This window comes from Schistocerca nitens, chromosome 8 (assembly GCF_023898315.1).
Source record: "Schistocerca nitens isolate TAMUIC-IGC-003100 chromosome 8, iqSchNite1.1, whole genome shotgun sequence".
NCBI lineage: Eukaryota > Metazoa > Arthropoda > Insecta > Orthoptera > Acrididae > Schistocerca > Schistocerca nitens.
Window position 1 is genome coordinate 101199799 of NC_064621.1, and position 16110 is coordinate 101215908.

The 16110-nt window shown below is 43.8% G+C and overlaps 1 long non-coding RNA gene and 1 pseudogene across 1 annotated transcript in view; one reads left to right on the plus strand and one right to left on the minus strand.

The window, feature by feature from the left end:
- LOC126198901 (uncharacterized) overlaps positions 1–16110 on the plus strand; it is a 627265-nt gene that overhangs the window by 371435 nt on the left and 239720 nt on the right. Inside the window, exon 2 of the long non-coding RNA XR_007540109.1 lies at positions 14730–14776. This is a non-coding gene — a long non-coding RNA (uncharacterized LOC126198901). The remainder of the gene's footprint in view (positions 1–14729; positions 14777–16110) is intronic.
- On the minus strand, positions 10925–11042 carry LOC126199944 (5S ribosomal RNA; annotated as a pseudogene).

Genomic DNA, 16110 nt, shown 5'->3' on the forward strand with positions numbered 1-16110 from the left:
AATCGGCGAATAAGCAGACATAGCGGAGACAGGAGTCCGTAGCGACAGCGTAGCGCGAAGTCCAGTGTGGACACGTGTGAAACATGCTTAGCACTGTTGAAATATATTTTTAATCAGAGGCTGTATTTCCGGATAGAATCCAAATCATATTAATAGCCTTCTTCGTAGTCCTTCGAAAGACATAAGTATCGTTTGGTGTAGGCCAAGTGTCCAACAAGAGCAATGAATTAAGTTTCTGCAAATGGTAAGAAGACGTTTAGGATATAACATTAAAAATTAGTCTGTTCCGTTTTTCCAGATTTTGCTACGTCGAGGGCAAGACTTTTGCAAGTAAACAGTCCTTTTTTTTAAATGTTTGGTTCTAATTTGCCTCGATGTTCCTGAAGACAGAGATAAGGCTGTGGAAACAGTATAGCACTGATACATACCACTGGATTTGTTGTATACGAATGTCTCGTAGCATTCATAGACTGCGCAAACGACCCTTTTTTTCTTTTTTTGCTCAAAATGATAAAATGTGGTTTGCACAAAACTTTACTGATGGGCTTTATATGCAGGTTTTAGGCTACAAATTTCTCTATGTTATTAACAATCAATGACACTCCCTCTACACGTTTACTTATAGCAAACTTCGTAACTTTCCGATTCCGTATTTTTGTATGACTTCCTGAATCTGCTTAACCACGTCGAAGAAGCCGTGAAATCAATAATGTTTATCTCATTTGCAATCCAGAACGCCCAGTCTCGTGGATCTCCTTTGGTAACTGCACAGTGAGTCTCACAAACGACTGTAAATTTTTCGAATAATTTTTCTTACACACTTCTGCGAGTTTCATTTTCGCACATATTTCGTATTTCATGTAAATCTTTCTTCCATTCATATTCAGATTTCACTAAAGGAAATTGCCTTTGCACACTGCTTAAGTTCTAGCATTTTCCCATCCTTCGTTGAAGCTGAAACGTCCCCTTTGGAAAATTATGAATTACTGTGCTGGTAAACTTCTACGTTATTTGATACAAAGACAGCTGAGTAAAACCGAACGTACTCAGACAGTTCTCTCTTTATTTGTTCTGTCATCAATAAACTGACGCACAATACTTTTTTTAGCGTAACACAATCTGACTTTCAATAATCCCCATAAAAGAATGGCCCTGACTAACAATAACCTATACCCTTCATGAATCACCTACCTCACAAAAATCTTCGTTACTCGAACTACTGCAATACAGCGAGCGCCAATACTGCCAGCTAAATGGAAGATTCTAACTACTGGAGGCACTAACTACTGGTAGGCATAGTTAGCAAATGAAAGATTGTGACAGAGAACAAACAATGTATTTACCTCGATAGCGTTCAGAACTCATAATTTTGTGACATCCAATTAAACAAATTTCCTTTCTCTGATGGACACACGTCCAGATCGTCCGTTCAAAACTCCGGCATCTCTCTCTCCACACCCACCACTGCTAGCGGGTCACCTCCAACTGCACAACGCTACGCGCTGTTCAGATCCAACTGCCCATCTCTACAATAGCGAATATTCCAACAATGCCGACCAGCCACAGACTGCACACAGCACAGTCAGTGATTTTCATACAGGGTGCTACGTGGCGTTACCAACATAAAAACATAAGTAGCCTACTTACAAAGCAAAATATTCACAGCCTTATCGTGATCATTGAAACCTATTATTCTACATGTTTTCTTTGCGCCTGTGAGACACTCATTTTTTTGGTGCGGACGCTAATTAACGCCACAGAATCACCTGAGATATTTCCTGTTTGCTCTAATGTTTCCCGCAATTTATGACGAAATGTCGACATCACTGGAATCAATGTGCAAGAAATAACACATATGTAGGTGTTCAGTAGAAACAGGTGATTTCAGTTGCTTACCACGTTCTTCATATTTTATCTTTTTTGCAAGGTCGAAAACATTAAATGAATTCCACATCACTGTGATGCTGTGGAACCTGCACCAGGACAGAAACTATTAGTAAGCATATCCCAAGAAGTCAAACAGAAAATTAATTCAGGTTCAGTGTTATCTGTTTACTAGTGTGCCGTCAACCAAGGATATGTCCCACAGGGTTGCGCACACGCTGTCTGCTATGGCAGCGGTGTACATTCCCCAGCCACCTGGCGATCTACGAATTTGGCAAATAACAATATTTTTTTCCAAAATACTTGCGGTGTGTCTGAGCAGCTAAAATTTTCACATTGTGTTTCACTTCAGCGTATTCTTCCTGCGTAAGAAATTTCAGGGCAAGTTTCGGCATGTCGCACTGGACAGTTTCATCGTGATCGGGTGCCAGCTCTGCGTGCAGAAACCACTGGTCCATAGTTGACGAGAAATGTGTGATCACTGCGTAGAGATCTGGAGCCACACACCTTCAGAAACATACGAAAGACTTCTTCAATCGATGCCTTACAGAATCGCCGCCCGGAGTGGCCGAGCGGTTCTAGACGCTACAGTCTGGAACCGCGCGACCGCTACTGTCGCAGGTTCGAATCCTGCCTCGGGCATGGATGTGTGTGATGTCCTTAGGTTAGTTAGGCTTAAGTGGTTCTAAGTTCTAGGAGACTGATGACCTCAGAAGTTAAGTCCCATAGTGCTCAGAGCTATTTTAACCATTTGAACGTTAAAGAATCGCAGCTGTATTTCGTTCCATAGGTGGACCAAGACGCTGTTAAAAGGTGACCGTAGCGTAGTGGTTCACCATTGTACTATTGACAGATACTGCGTTCCGTCTTCTCAAGGAGATCAAACCGCAGAGTGTGCCAACTGGCAGCGTAGACCACCGCTGCTACGGTTTGCCTCCACGGAATCGTAACGGCGCAGCGGCGCCGACGCAAGCTTATCCAAGGTAGGCTGCGTTAAAAGCGGCCCTCCCCATTAAGATAAGCCCCCGGAAAAGCTGTGCAGTGCCGACATCGAGAAAGTGGGTAGGAATGTCATAAAAAAGCGCTCCAGGATCACCGTGTGCGTAGTAGTCGGTGATACCGTTGCGAGGAACTCTGCGCTGGGTAGTGTAGTTCAGCCGCAATACACAAGGTTGCTCGAGACGTTCGCTCACGGTTCTGCCTCGACCTGTGGTACCGACAAGGGAGGACTGAAATGGGCCGTAAATTTCTACCGAATAAAGTGATATTTTTTATGCTGACTGGCTGTTGATAAGAAGGTTGACTGTAATTTTTCCTAAACGTAACCAAGCACAGTAGTTTATTTATTGGTATCTCTATATACAGCAATCATCCAGAACATTAAGACCACCGACATAAACCCGTCAAGACGATAGCAGCGACACCTGCCGAGGAATGACTGCAAGTCAGACACACGCACGGTGCATGTAACATCAGCGAGCGCGCTGTCCGTGTGTAGAATGTGGAAGGCGCGTGATCTATCTGAGTTTGACCGAGGACAGACTGTGATGGCCCGGAGACTCAGCAGGAGCATTTCGGAAACTGCACGACTTATCGACTGTGGCGAGTGTCTTCAACACATGGCGAAACCAAGATGAAACCACGTCCACACATCATGGGGTTGGGCGGCCTTATTACAAATGTCGTACGTTGTAGGCTGGACAGACTGGTAAAACAGTTCTTGTTGTTGTTGTTGTTGTTGTGGTCTTCAGTCCTGAGACTGGTTTGATGGAGCTCTCCATGCTACTCTATCCTGTGCAAGCTTCTTCATCTCCCAGTACCTACTGCAACCTACATCCTTTTGAATCTGCTTAGTGTATTCATCTCTTGGTCTCCCTCTACGATTTTTACCTTCCACGCTGCCCTCCAATACTAAATTGGTGATCCCTTGATGCCTCAGAACATGTCCTACCAACCGATCCCTTCTTCTAGTCAAGTTGTGCCACAAACTTCTCCCCAATCCTATTCAATACCTCCTCATTAGTTATGTGATCTACCCATCTAATCTTCAGTATTCTTCTGTAGCACCACATTTCGAAAGCTTCTATTCTCTTCTTGTCCAAACTATTTATCGTCCATGTTTCACTTCCATACATGGCCACACTCCATACAAATACTTTCAGAAAAGACTTCCTGACACTTAAATCTATATCCGATGTTAACAAATTTCTCTTCTTCAGAAACGCATTCCTTGCCATTGACAGTCTACATTTTATACCCTCTCTACTTCGACTATCATCAGTTATTTTGCTCCCCAAATAGCAAAACTCCTTTACTACTTTAAGTGTCTCATTTCCTAATCTAATTCCCTCAGCATCACCCGACTTAATTCGACTACATTCCATTATCCTCGTTTTGCTTCTGTTGATGTTCATCTTATATCCTCCTTTCAAAACACTATACATTCCGTTCAACTGCTCTTCCAAGTCCTTTGCTGTCTCTGACGCCGGCCGAAGTGGCCGTGCGGTTAAAGGCGCTGCAGTCTGGAACCGCAAGACCGCTACGGTCGCAGGTTCGAATCCTGCCTCGGGCATGGATGTTTGTGATGTCCTTAGGTTAGTTAGGTTTAACTAGTTCTAAGTTCTAGGGGACTAATGACCTCAGCAGTTGAGTCCCATAGTGCTCAGAGCCATTTGAACCATTTTTGTCTCTGACAGAATTACAATGTCATCGGCGAACCTCAAAGTTTTTATTTCTTCTATATGGATTGTAATACCTACTCCGAACTTTTCTTTTGTTTCCTTTACTGCTTGCTCAATTTAAAGATTGAATAACATCGGGGAGAGGCTACAACCCTGTCTCACTCCCTTCCCAACCACTGCTTCCCTTTCATGTCCCTCAACTCTTGTAACTGCCATTTGGTTTCTGTACAAATTGTAAATAGCCTTTCGCTCCCTCTATTTTACCCCTGCCACCTTCAGAATTTGAAAGAGAGTATTCCAGTCAACATTGTCAAACGCTTTCTCTAAGTCTACAAATGCTAGAAACGTAGGTTTGCCTTTCCTTAATCTAGCTTCTAACATAAGCCGTAGGGTCAGTATTGCCTCACGTGTTCCAACATTTCTACGGAATCCAAACTGATCTTCCCCGAGGTCGGCTTCTACTAGTTTTTCCATTCGTCTGTAAAGAATTCGCGTTAGTATTTTGCAGCTGTGGCTTATTAAACTGATTGTTTGGTAATTTTCACATCTGTCAACACGTGCTTTCTTTGGGATTGGAATTATTATATTCTTCTTGAAGTCTGTGGTTATTTCGCCTGTCTCCTACATCTTGCTCACCAGATGGTAGAGTTTGGTCAGGACTGGCTCTCCCAAGCCCGTCAGTAGTTCTAATGGAATGTTGTCTACTCCCGGGGGGCTTGTTTCGACTCAGATCTTTCAGTGCTCCGTCAAACTCTTCACGCAGTATCATATCTCCCATTTCATCTTCATCTACATCCTCTTCCATTTCCATAATATTGTCCTGAAGTACATCGCCCCTGTATAGGCCCTCTATATACTCCTTCCACCTTTCTGCTTTCCCTTCTTTGCTTAGAACTGGGTTTCCATCTGAGCTCTTGATATTCATACAAGTGGTTCTCTTTTCTCCAAAGGTCTCTTTGATTTTCCTAGTGAGGAAAGCCTCTACAACCTTACATTTGTCCTCTAGCCATCCCTGCTTAGCCATTTTGCCCTTTCTGTCAATCTCATTTTTGAGACGTTTGTATTCCTTTTTGCCTGCTTCTTTTACTGCATTTTTATATTTTCTCCTTTCATCAATGAAATTCAATATTTCTTCTGTTACCGAAGGAGTTCTACTAGCCCTTCTCTTTTTACCTACTTCATCCTCTACTGCCTTCAGTACTTCATTCCGCAAAGCTACCCATTCCTCTTCTACTGTATTTCTTTCCCCCATTCCTGTCTATTGTTCCGTTATGCTCTCCATGAACCTCTGTATAACCTCTGGTTTAGTCAGTTTATCCAGGTCTCATCTCGTGAAATTCCCACCTTTTTGCAGTTTCTTCAGTTTTAATCTACAGGTCATAACCAACAGATTATGGTCAGAGTCCACATCTGCCCCTGGAAATGTCTTTCAATTTAAAACCTGGTTCCTAAATCTCTGTCTTACCATTACATAATCTATCTGATACCTTTTAGTATCTCCAGGGTTCTTCCATGTATACAACCTTCTTTCATGATTCTTAAACCAAGTGTTAGCTATGATTAAGTTGTGCTCTGTGCAAAATTCTACCAGGCGGCTTCCTCTTTCATTTCTTCCCCCCAATCCATATTCACCTACTACGTTTCCTTCTCTCCCTTTTCCTAGTACCGAATTCCAGTCACCCATCACTATTAAATTTTCGCCTCCCTTCACTATCTGAATAATTTCTTTGATTTCATCATACATTTCTTCAATTTCTTCGTCATCTGCAGAGCTAGTTGGCATACAAACTTGTACTACTGTAGTAGGCGTGGGCTTCGTGTCTATCGCGGCCACAATAACGCGTGCACTATGCTGTTTGTAGTAGCTTACCCGCACTCCTATTTTTTTATTCATTATTAAACCTACTCCGGCATTACCCCTATTTGATTTTGTATTTATAACCCTGTATTCACCTGACAAAAAGTCTTGTTCCTCCTGCCACCGAACTTCACTAATTGGAACTATATCTAACTTTAACCTATCCATTTCCCTTTTTTAATTTTCTAACCTACCTGCCCGATTAAGGGATCTGACATTCCACGTTCCGATCCGTAGAACGCCAGTTTTCTTTCTCCTGATAACGACGTCCTATTGAGTGGTCCCCGCCCAGAGATCCGAATGGGGGACTATTTTACCTCCGGAATATTTTACCCAAGAGGACGCCATCATCATTTATGCCCTCGGGAAAAATTACGGCTGTAGTTACCCCTTGCTTTCAGCCGTTCGCAGTACTAGCACAGCAAGGCCGTTTTGATTAGTGTTACAAGGCCAGATCAGTCAATCATCCAGACTGTTGCCCCTGCAACTACTGAAAAGGCTGCTGTCCCTCTTCAGGAACCACACGTTTGTCTGGTCTCTCAACAGATACCCCTCCGTTGTGGTTGCACCTACAGTACGGCTATCTGTATCGCTGAGGCACGCAAGCCTCCCCACCAACGGCAAGGTCCATGGTTCACCGGAAGGGGGGCGGGGGGGGGGGGGGGTAAAACAGAACAGGTGGAGAACTGTGGCGGATCTAACATAAGACTTTAACGCTGGGCAGAGTACAAGTGTGTCTGAACACACAGTGCACCGAACATTCCTAGCGATGGGCCTCTGCACCGGCGACCCATGCATGTGCCTATAAGTACTTGTGCCCGTTCATCGTGGCAGACGAAAGAGACGATACAATTATTTACGATGAATACGCGGAAGAGAAGGAAACTGGATTTAAAAAAAAAATGCCAAATTTGTCGACGTTACGGGATCCGAACTTAGATAATGGTTTTAGCTCGCTGTCCTTATGGGAAATGTAAAAAAAGCAAGGATCGATGATTATCGGTCAACGAATCCGTTGATAGACATACCGATATTTCGCAAAACGATGTCCCGCAACTGATTCAGACAAATATGATCATTTTTACATTTTTCCGATAGCAAAAATAAACAGGATAACGTCGACCGGCTTTACAAAGTGCAATTCGTAATTGATTAGTTTTCCAAAAAGTTTAAAGAAACCTTTAATCTGAGTCAAAACATCTCAATTGATGAAGGAATGATACCGTCGCGTGCACTCCTAAATTTCAAAGTTTACATTCCGTCGATAATTACGAAATATGGCATACTCTTTCGGATGCTGTGTGATTCGAGTACGGGATACATATCCTTATTCAAGATATATTCCGGCGGTGGACAGCCTTTGGCCAAAACAGTGATGGAACTATTGACAACTTCTTATGGAAAGTGGCATCACCTCTACATGGATAATTATGATAACAGTGCAAAACTTGCAAGAAGTTACTTGAAAATAAAATTCGAGTTTGTGGAACGATACGGCAAAATAGAGGACTTCCGGAAAAATTCGAGCACGCAAAAGTCAATGTGTTTGAAGCTTGTCATCAACACAAAGGTGAGGTACTCGCACAGGTATGGGGAGCTTCGAAAACTTAAAACGATAAGAAAGATCTCTGCAATACGTAATGCCACTTTGACTGACACTCACAGAAAATGAAGAAAAACCAGTTACACAATAAAAAAACCTTCAAATGTATTAGACTACAACAAATACATGAACGAAGTGGATCGGGCAGACGAATATTTGCGTTATTACCCTATATACAGAAAAACGATTGTTGTTGTTGCGGTCTTCAGTCCTGAGACTGGTTTGATGCAGCTCTCCATGCTACTCTATCCTGTGCAAGCTTCACCGTCTCCCAGTACCTACTGCAACCTACATCCTTCTGAATCTGCTTAGTGTATTCATCTCTTGGTCTCCCTCTACGATTTTTACCCTCTACGCTGCCCTCCAATACTAAAAAACGATGAAATGATCAAAAAAAGATTTGCTTGTAACTCTATCACTGCGCATTATTTAATGCATTCCGTACATGTCAATATTGCAATACAGAACGCAAGAGTCTCCGATTTCACGATTTTTTTAGTGAAAGTGTCTGATTCGCGGATAAAAGACCATGTACCTGCTTCTGAGCAAAACTTGGGGGGTTGCCACTGCATCGCGTACGTCTCCATCAAGTCCCGGTTGACGGAATTTCCGGTCACATAAACCAACACCAACTAATACTTATTTCCGAAACGAAAAAACGAAAACGAATAAACTGCGATGTATGTTCCAAAAACAAAAAAAGAACGACAACAAACTTAATGTGTAAGTCTTGTGGAGTTGATTTCCATCTTGGAGACTGTTTTGCCGTATATCATACGAAAGAGAAACACTAAGTACCAAAGACAATGCAAATAAATAAATATAAGAAACAAACAAATGTATTTATTTACGTATGTATATCTTCGACATTTCATGAAAGTAGGGGAAGAGGGTTGACAACTTATGAGAACTAACAATGAGATTAGTAAAACTTCACAATTAATGTCAAGAACGGCCGCCGTCAAGCCAAGTAATCCGAATTAGCACTGCCGGCGCCAAGCGAATACATTTGTACGAGACGTGCGGACGGCAAAGTGTTAATACCACGACATTGACAACTACGACTGAAATGATCACGTGACCATCGACACTGGACATTGGTGCAGTGGCATGGTCTGATGAATCTCTATATTCTTCTTCATCATGCCTGTGGGTGGACACGAGTCCGTCGCCTTCCAGGGGAACAGCTCCTTGACACCTGTACTGCAGGACGGAGGCAAGTTGACGGCGGATCCATTATGCTCTGTGGAACATTCATGTGGTCATCCATGGGTACAGTGGAGCTCGTGTAAGGCCCCATGACGACCAAGGAGTATGGTACACTGGTTGCAGACAACGTACAACCCTTCATGACGATCATGTTTCCCGAAGGCAGTGGAATTTTTCAGCAAGATAATGCACCATGTCACAAGACCGGAATTTGATGTTGGGGTTCGAGGAACATAGTGGCAAGTTCCAATTAATGTGCTGCCCCCCAAATCGCCAGATCCGAACCCGAACGAACACATCTGGGATGTAATTTAACGTGGCGTCGGATCCCATCGCCCCCCTCCCCTAAATTTACAGAAATTACGTGACTTGTGTATGCAGATGTGGTGTCAGGTCTCCATCCAGCGACCTACCATGGCTTCATTGCTTCCATGCCACGACGCGTCCCGCTACTATCCGTGCCAAAGGTAGACATTCTGCCCACTACGTTGGTGATCATAATGTTCTGGCTGATCAGTGTACAGTTTGTCCCACTTAACTCTGCCCCACTTAACTCTGCCACCTCATATATTTTCGAAACGTAACAAAATGTAATAAATGCAGTTGGCACCGTTGTCAGCGGCTCAAACAATGGGCAGGAATGCACATACGATAAATGTAATCAAACGTCGATTTCAATGCAAGGTTACGCCTTTTTTAAAGGCACATGTATCGTTTTACTACGGAAATGAAAAGTAGAGTAACAGTAAGTGACGGCAGACTTGTCTTCACAGTTGTAAACTTCATATCTTCTGAAATACGTAGACGTTAAATGATGGTAACGGCGCCACAGTTTCTGCCATAGTGCGCAGAGCAGGTTTCCTGACAGTGCACGAAACTCGCTTTACTATGGCATTACAGCATAAAGGCAGGAACTGTGCAACCGATTTCATTATTTGAAGTCTAAGTATTCCACAAGGTATTAACTTTAGAACAGTGAAATCAAGTCTCCCAACACTAGTTGTAACTCTAATTTTCATTTCTGCAGAAAAAACTGAAATAGCGTCTCGTTTCTCCACTAGGCAGTGCCACAAGTTCCTCCAAAAATCGTAACACAACACACACACAAATGTAATACTTACTAATGTAAATCCACCTGATGATGGAGGTTTAAACCTTCGAAACGCGTCGTGGAAATAAATAAAACGGTGACTGGTAACAGTGAACTTGTTGTTTCATTTAATACTTACATATGCCATTTAGAAAAAGGTAACTGTGTTGAAAGTGATGCTTATTTATTTGTGGGAATTGAGCACTCCTGCGCATTTTGTGAGCCCCTGACACAATTGCATCTCTGGTCAACTACATATCTCACATTTTGTTCCATTTCGGAAATATGTGAAGTGGCAATATTTGATGGGACACCCTGTATACAAACTGAAGTCACTTGCACGTGTCCATCCGTATATGCAGGCTCATCTCAGGAACTGCTGCAAGGGTTTTGACCTAGCACTCCGTCTTCAGGTCACGAGTGGCCTACCGGGACCATCCGACCGCCGTGTCATCCTCAGAGGAGGATGCGGATAGGAGGGGCGTGGGGTCAGCACACCGCTCTCCCGGTCGTTATGATGGTATTCTCGACCGAAGCCGCTACTATTCGGTCGAGTAGCTCCTCAATTGGCATCACGAGGCTGAGTGCACCCCGAAAAATGGCAACAGCGCATGGCGGCCTGGATGGTCACCCATCCAAGTGCCGACCACGCCCGACAGCGCTTAACTGCGGTGATCTCACAGGAACCGGTGTATCCACTGCGGCAAGGCCGTTGCCTAAAAGGGTTTTGACCTGCCTCTGACTAGTAGATATATTGTTTTATGAGGAAGATTTTTATCTGTAGTTTGTAAATATCTCGTACAAATTGTCCAAATTATGTTCAACTAAAGTTAAGTTGTGAAAATGATCCCGTTGTCACCTAGCAAACAGCCGCCATAGCTCGACAGAACAGCAGTACCTAGGGGACGCGGCAAGTAGGACCAAACATATCGTATGGTGTGCTAGCGGTGGAGCACGTGGCTGGAAACCGAAAGTTGTGGGACTGAATCCTGGCTCGGTCACATTTTTCCACTCTGGCTTTTAATCTAGTACTCAGCTGCCAATGAGGAGGAGATACGCATTTCGAAATATAATGACAATCGCAGATGCCAATTTCTGCTCCACTCATATTAGCGATCGTAATTCGCAGTCTTAATCCACCTACAACCCTTCGAACAACGGGCACTGAGCTACTCAGTTCTGAAGTACCGTAATAAGTATGTCCTCTAACGAAAAGATAACTACCCTATCATTACGCTTTGATGTGAGACCTACAATTTGAAACAACCAAATATTTTTAACCAGTAGTTTCCGTGCAATCGCTTCACAGCAACTGTATAGCGAAAAAACAACGTGCATTATTCTTTGTACGAGTGAAACGTATTCCGAAAAGCAGCTTCAGCAACTTTTCTTCGTTTACAAAGAGTTCGTTCTTTCAGCAGCGCAGCGGATGACTCAACTTTCAAATTTCTGCCTTCCTTGAATCAAAGCTTGATGTGGCCATCATTCTTTGCGTAGCAGGGCGAAGAAGTCTGCCATAAAGAGTCGACAGCAAAGAATTGCGGCAACGAATCTCAGCAATGCATCATAATACTGCAACACTAGCTTAACACGTATATCGTGCGTTTTCTTGTTATTGTTTCGTTTACTTGTGCCACCTGAGCCAGCCTCAGATACAAACCTAACCCCACGCATGACCCATATACACTCATGATTTGCATACAATATTTACATTGGTTGTAAATATATTACGTACATCATGCTCAAATGTGCTCAAATCACTGTCGTGAGAAGTCACTCCAAAGGCCAATTCAGTACGAAACACATAACATTCGTGTCTCTAGACAACTTTCCTGCCGTGCACTGCTTGCATCGCATAAGTTATACACTGTAACCTCCCCACAGAAAAGTTTGGTAATCTTTATTCAAATGTAAATCGACATAGAGTTAAGTGTAACCTCCCAGCAATAAAAATGATTTATGGACAATGACAATAAAATGAAAAATAGCAATCTAACCCAAGTATAAGTTCCTCACAAAATGAAAGTCAATTCAGTGATAATAAAATCTCAGTGACAATGAAAACGCAAATAGGCCGAAATGTCGATCTTAGGCCCTGTTCAATAATTAAACTCTAATTCTTACCTCAGTAAAACTGCATCTGCTCTTATTTTTCGCCATAGCTCGAAGGAAATGCATTTCAAAAATTTTGAATTTAAGGGAAACTTTTTTTTAAGGAATACCAAGGGAAATATTTCTTTCAATAAAATGTTTCTTTTGTTAAAATGCTTGGTTTGAAAACAAATTATTATTGGGGCGATTCTTGAACAAATTAGTTACAGTTAATTTACATTACATTATCAAATCTGCGCAATGCTGCTTCATTACCTTATTTAAAATATATACCTTGTCCCGAATCTTGACCAGAGTGCCATGTCGACGCCCGCCGACTCCTCACACACAACAGCTAACTCCCTACATGCAACTGAACTCTCTCACAACTCGACCGCAACTGCACTCTCGCGCTACTGAACTGCAACTGCACTGTCGCGCTACCGCTCTCCAACTGCTAACTCGCGACTGAACTGCACTCTCGCGCAGTCAAGCGCAGACTAGTAACTCTCTAGTCAAAGATTTTACCATGCCTCGCCATCGCCGCCACACAACATACGTGTTTCAACACTGAAGCGCACAAATAAACTGGTATAGGCATGCGTATTCAAATACAGAGAGATATAAACGGGCAGAATATGGCGCTGCGGTCGGCAACGCCTATATAACACAAGAAGTGTCTGGCGCAGTTGTTATATGGGTTACTGCTGCTGCAGTGGGAGGTTATGGAGAGTTAAGTGAGTTTGAATGTGGTCTTATAGTCGGCGCACGAACGATGGGACCCAGCATCTCCGAGGTAGCGATGAAGTAGGGATTTTCGCATTCGCGAGTGTACTGTGAACATGAGGAATCCGGTAAAACATCAAGTCAGTGTGCGAACATTTCAACGATGGCCTACTTGCGTACCCTTGATGACTGCAAGACACAAAGCTTTACGCCTTGCCTGGGCCCGGCAACACCGACATTGCACTGTCGACTGGAAACATGATACCTGTGCGGATGAGTCTCGTTTCAAATTGTATCGAGCGGTTGGACGTGTACGGTTATGGAGACAACCTCATGAATCCATGGACCCTGCATGTCAGCAGAGGACTGTTCAAGCTGGTGGAGGCTTTGTAATGGTGTGGGGCGTGTGCAGTTGAGTGATATGGGACCCTGATACGCGTAGATACGACTCTGACAGGTGACACGTACGTAACCATCCTGTCTGATCACCTGCGTCCCGTCATGTCCATTGTACATTCAGAGGGACTCGGGCAATTCCAGAAGGACAATGAGACAACCGACACGTCCAGAATTGCTACAGAGCGGCTCCAGGAACACTCTTCTGAGTTTAAACGTTTCTGCTGGCCACCAAACTCCCCAGACATGAACGTTATTGAGCATATGTGGGATGCCTTGCAACGTGCTGTTCAGAAGGGATCTCCACCCCTTCGTAATCTTACGGATTTATGGACAGTCCTGCAGGAATCATGATGTCAGTTCCCTCCAGCACTACTTCAGACAATCGAGTCCATGCCACGTCGTGTAGCGACGCTTCTGCATGCTCGCGGGGCCCTACACGGTATTATACAGGTGTACCAGTTTCTTCGGCTCTTCTGTGTATAAAAATGATGATATTCAGTTACTCAGCTCTGTTCTGTGAAATCTATTCGTAACTTGACGCTGTGGATCGGAAACGAAATATGCTACGCTTCAAAAGTCCCCGTGCGAAGAGGGGCCTTTTCGTGGGCGTCACTCTCCTCCTGTTCGTGTAGTGAGCAATGCTAGGTTCGGCTTGACGCAGCTCTGCACTCATGTACTCGTAATTTCATCACACCTACTGTTATCGCACATGGTTGACGATCAGCTCCATATACTCCTATCTGCCCAAGCCTGTGCATCCATCATCCCGACAGCTGCTACAGTTTTCAGCGAGAACTTATGTAACGTGTGTCCAGCTCTACCCGATTATCCTCAGTTAGTTGTGCTTTTTTTTTGTTTTGAATGCGCGCGCGCGTGTGTGTGTGTATGTGTGTGTCTCAAACCTATGTGTAGAATTTTCTCTGTCATTACAAGTTGTCTTGTATTTGCCGGCTGGAGTGGCCGAGCGGTTCTAGGCGCTACAGTCTGGAACCGCGCGACCGCTACGGTTGCAAGTTCGAATCCTGCCTCGGGCATGGATGTGTGTGATGTTCTTAGGTTAGTTAGGTTTAAGTAGTTCTAAGTTCTAGGGGACTGATGACCTCAGAAGTCCCACAGTGCTGAGAGCCATTTGAACCATTTTGTCTTGTAAGCGGCAGCGCCTTGACGGTTTATTTTTCTCTGTTGCAGGAGGATAACTTCAATGGCAACGAGAAGACTAACTGTGGCAGCAGACGGTAAGTTGTAATTGTGTAATGTTCTTTAGTTTTACCTTGTAAGCTAAAGCAAATGGCATGCAGTCCGTCTTTCTATTGTGTGGTTTTGTGGTCTAGTGTAACGGTCGAATGCGCACCTTGGACGTAGCATGTCTTTTACGGTTTATGATAATTAAAAAAAATCGCCCGTCATAAAACTGTCTGAAAATAGTTCTAAATTTTAGACCTGTATTCTCAACGGTTCCAATAAGTTCCAGAATGGTATGTAAAACTTTAATTAGTGTGCTTTCTCGGAAGTTTCGACCAAAACTACAGCCAACAACTCGAATGTATCCTTTGTCTGAAGACATGAAAATTGAAACACTAAACGTTGATAGCAATTCATCTGTAACGTAAGAGGGAAAGCACATACAATAAGACAACACACAACAGACATATACATTTCAACGCTCACAAAATACTACTGGAGAGCGTAAAAAGTGTTCTGCATATGCTGTAAACATTTTTAAAAACATCAGTTTCTGCGAATAACCTTAACCTCGCTGGGGTAGCCGCGGGGTCTGGGGTGCCTTGTCGCGGCCCGCGTGACTTGCCCCGTCGGAGGGCATGGGTGTGTGTGTTGTTCTAAGCGTAAGGTAGTTCAAGTTAGATTAATTAGCGCTTAAGCTTAGGGACCGATATATTAAATGTCGTGTGACTAGGGCCTCCCGTCGGGTGGACCGTTCGCCGGGTGCAAGTCTTCCGATTTGACGCCACTTCGGCGACTTGAGCGTCGATGGAGATGAAGTGATGATGATGAGGACAACACAACACCCATTCCCTGAGCGGAGAGAATCTCCGACCCAGCCGGGAATCGAACCCGGGCCCTTAGGATCGACATTCTGTCGCGCTGACCACTCAGCTACCGGGGGCGGACTAGGGACCGATGACCTTACCAGTTTGGTCCCATAAGACCTTACCACAAATTTCCAATTTTGTGCCAGTAACCCTGGCAACTGAGAAGTTACGTATGTTGCGGAGAACCCAGTAGACGAAGTTTCTCTTTGTAACTGCACGACGCGACCAAGAACCTGTAAACTTGTTGTTTCCAGCAGGAATTCATATAAAAGAGGAGGTCGGGGGAACAAGGTCGAATACCAGCAGAACAGTGTAGGCAGATCGACTTTAGGGTGAATGCAAAGTGTAAATATAACTAGACGCTCATCGGCATTGTTCTTTCCCGTGCCTCCATCTGCAGCAGTATTCTCACGCATATTTTGAATTCATCAACGTTGCCTATCTCAATGAGTCGGGAATTAAAAAACCCATACTCCGAAAAATATCTGAATCTTTTTACGTTTGTTTTGTAGGATCAC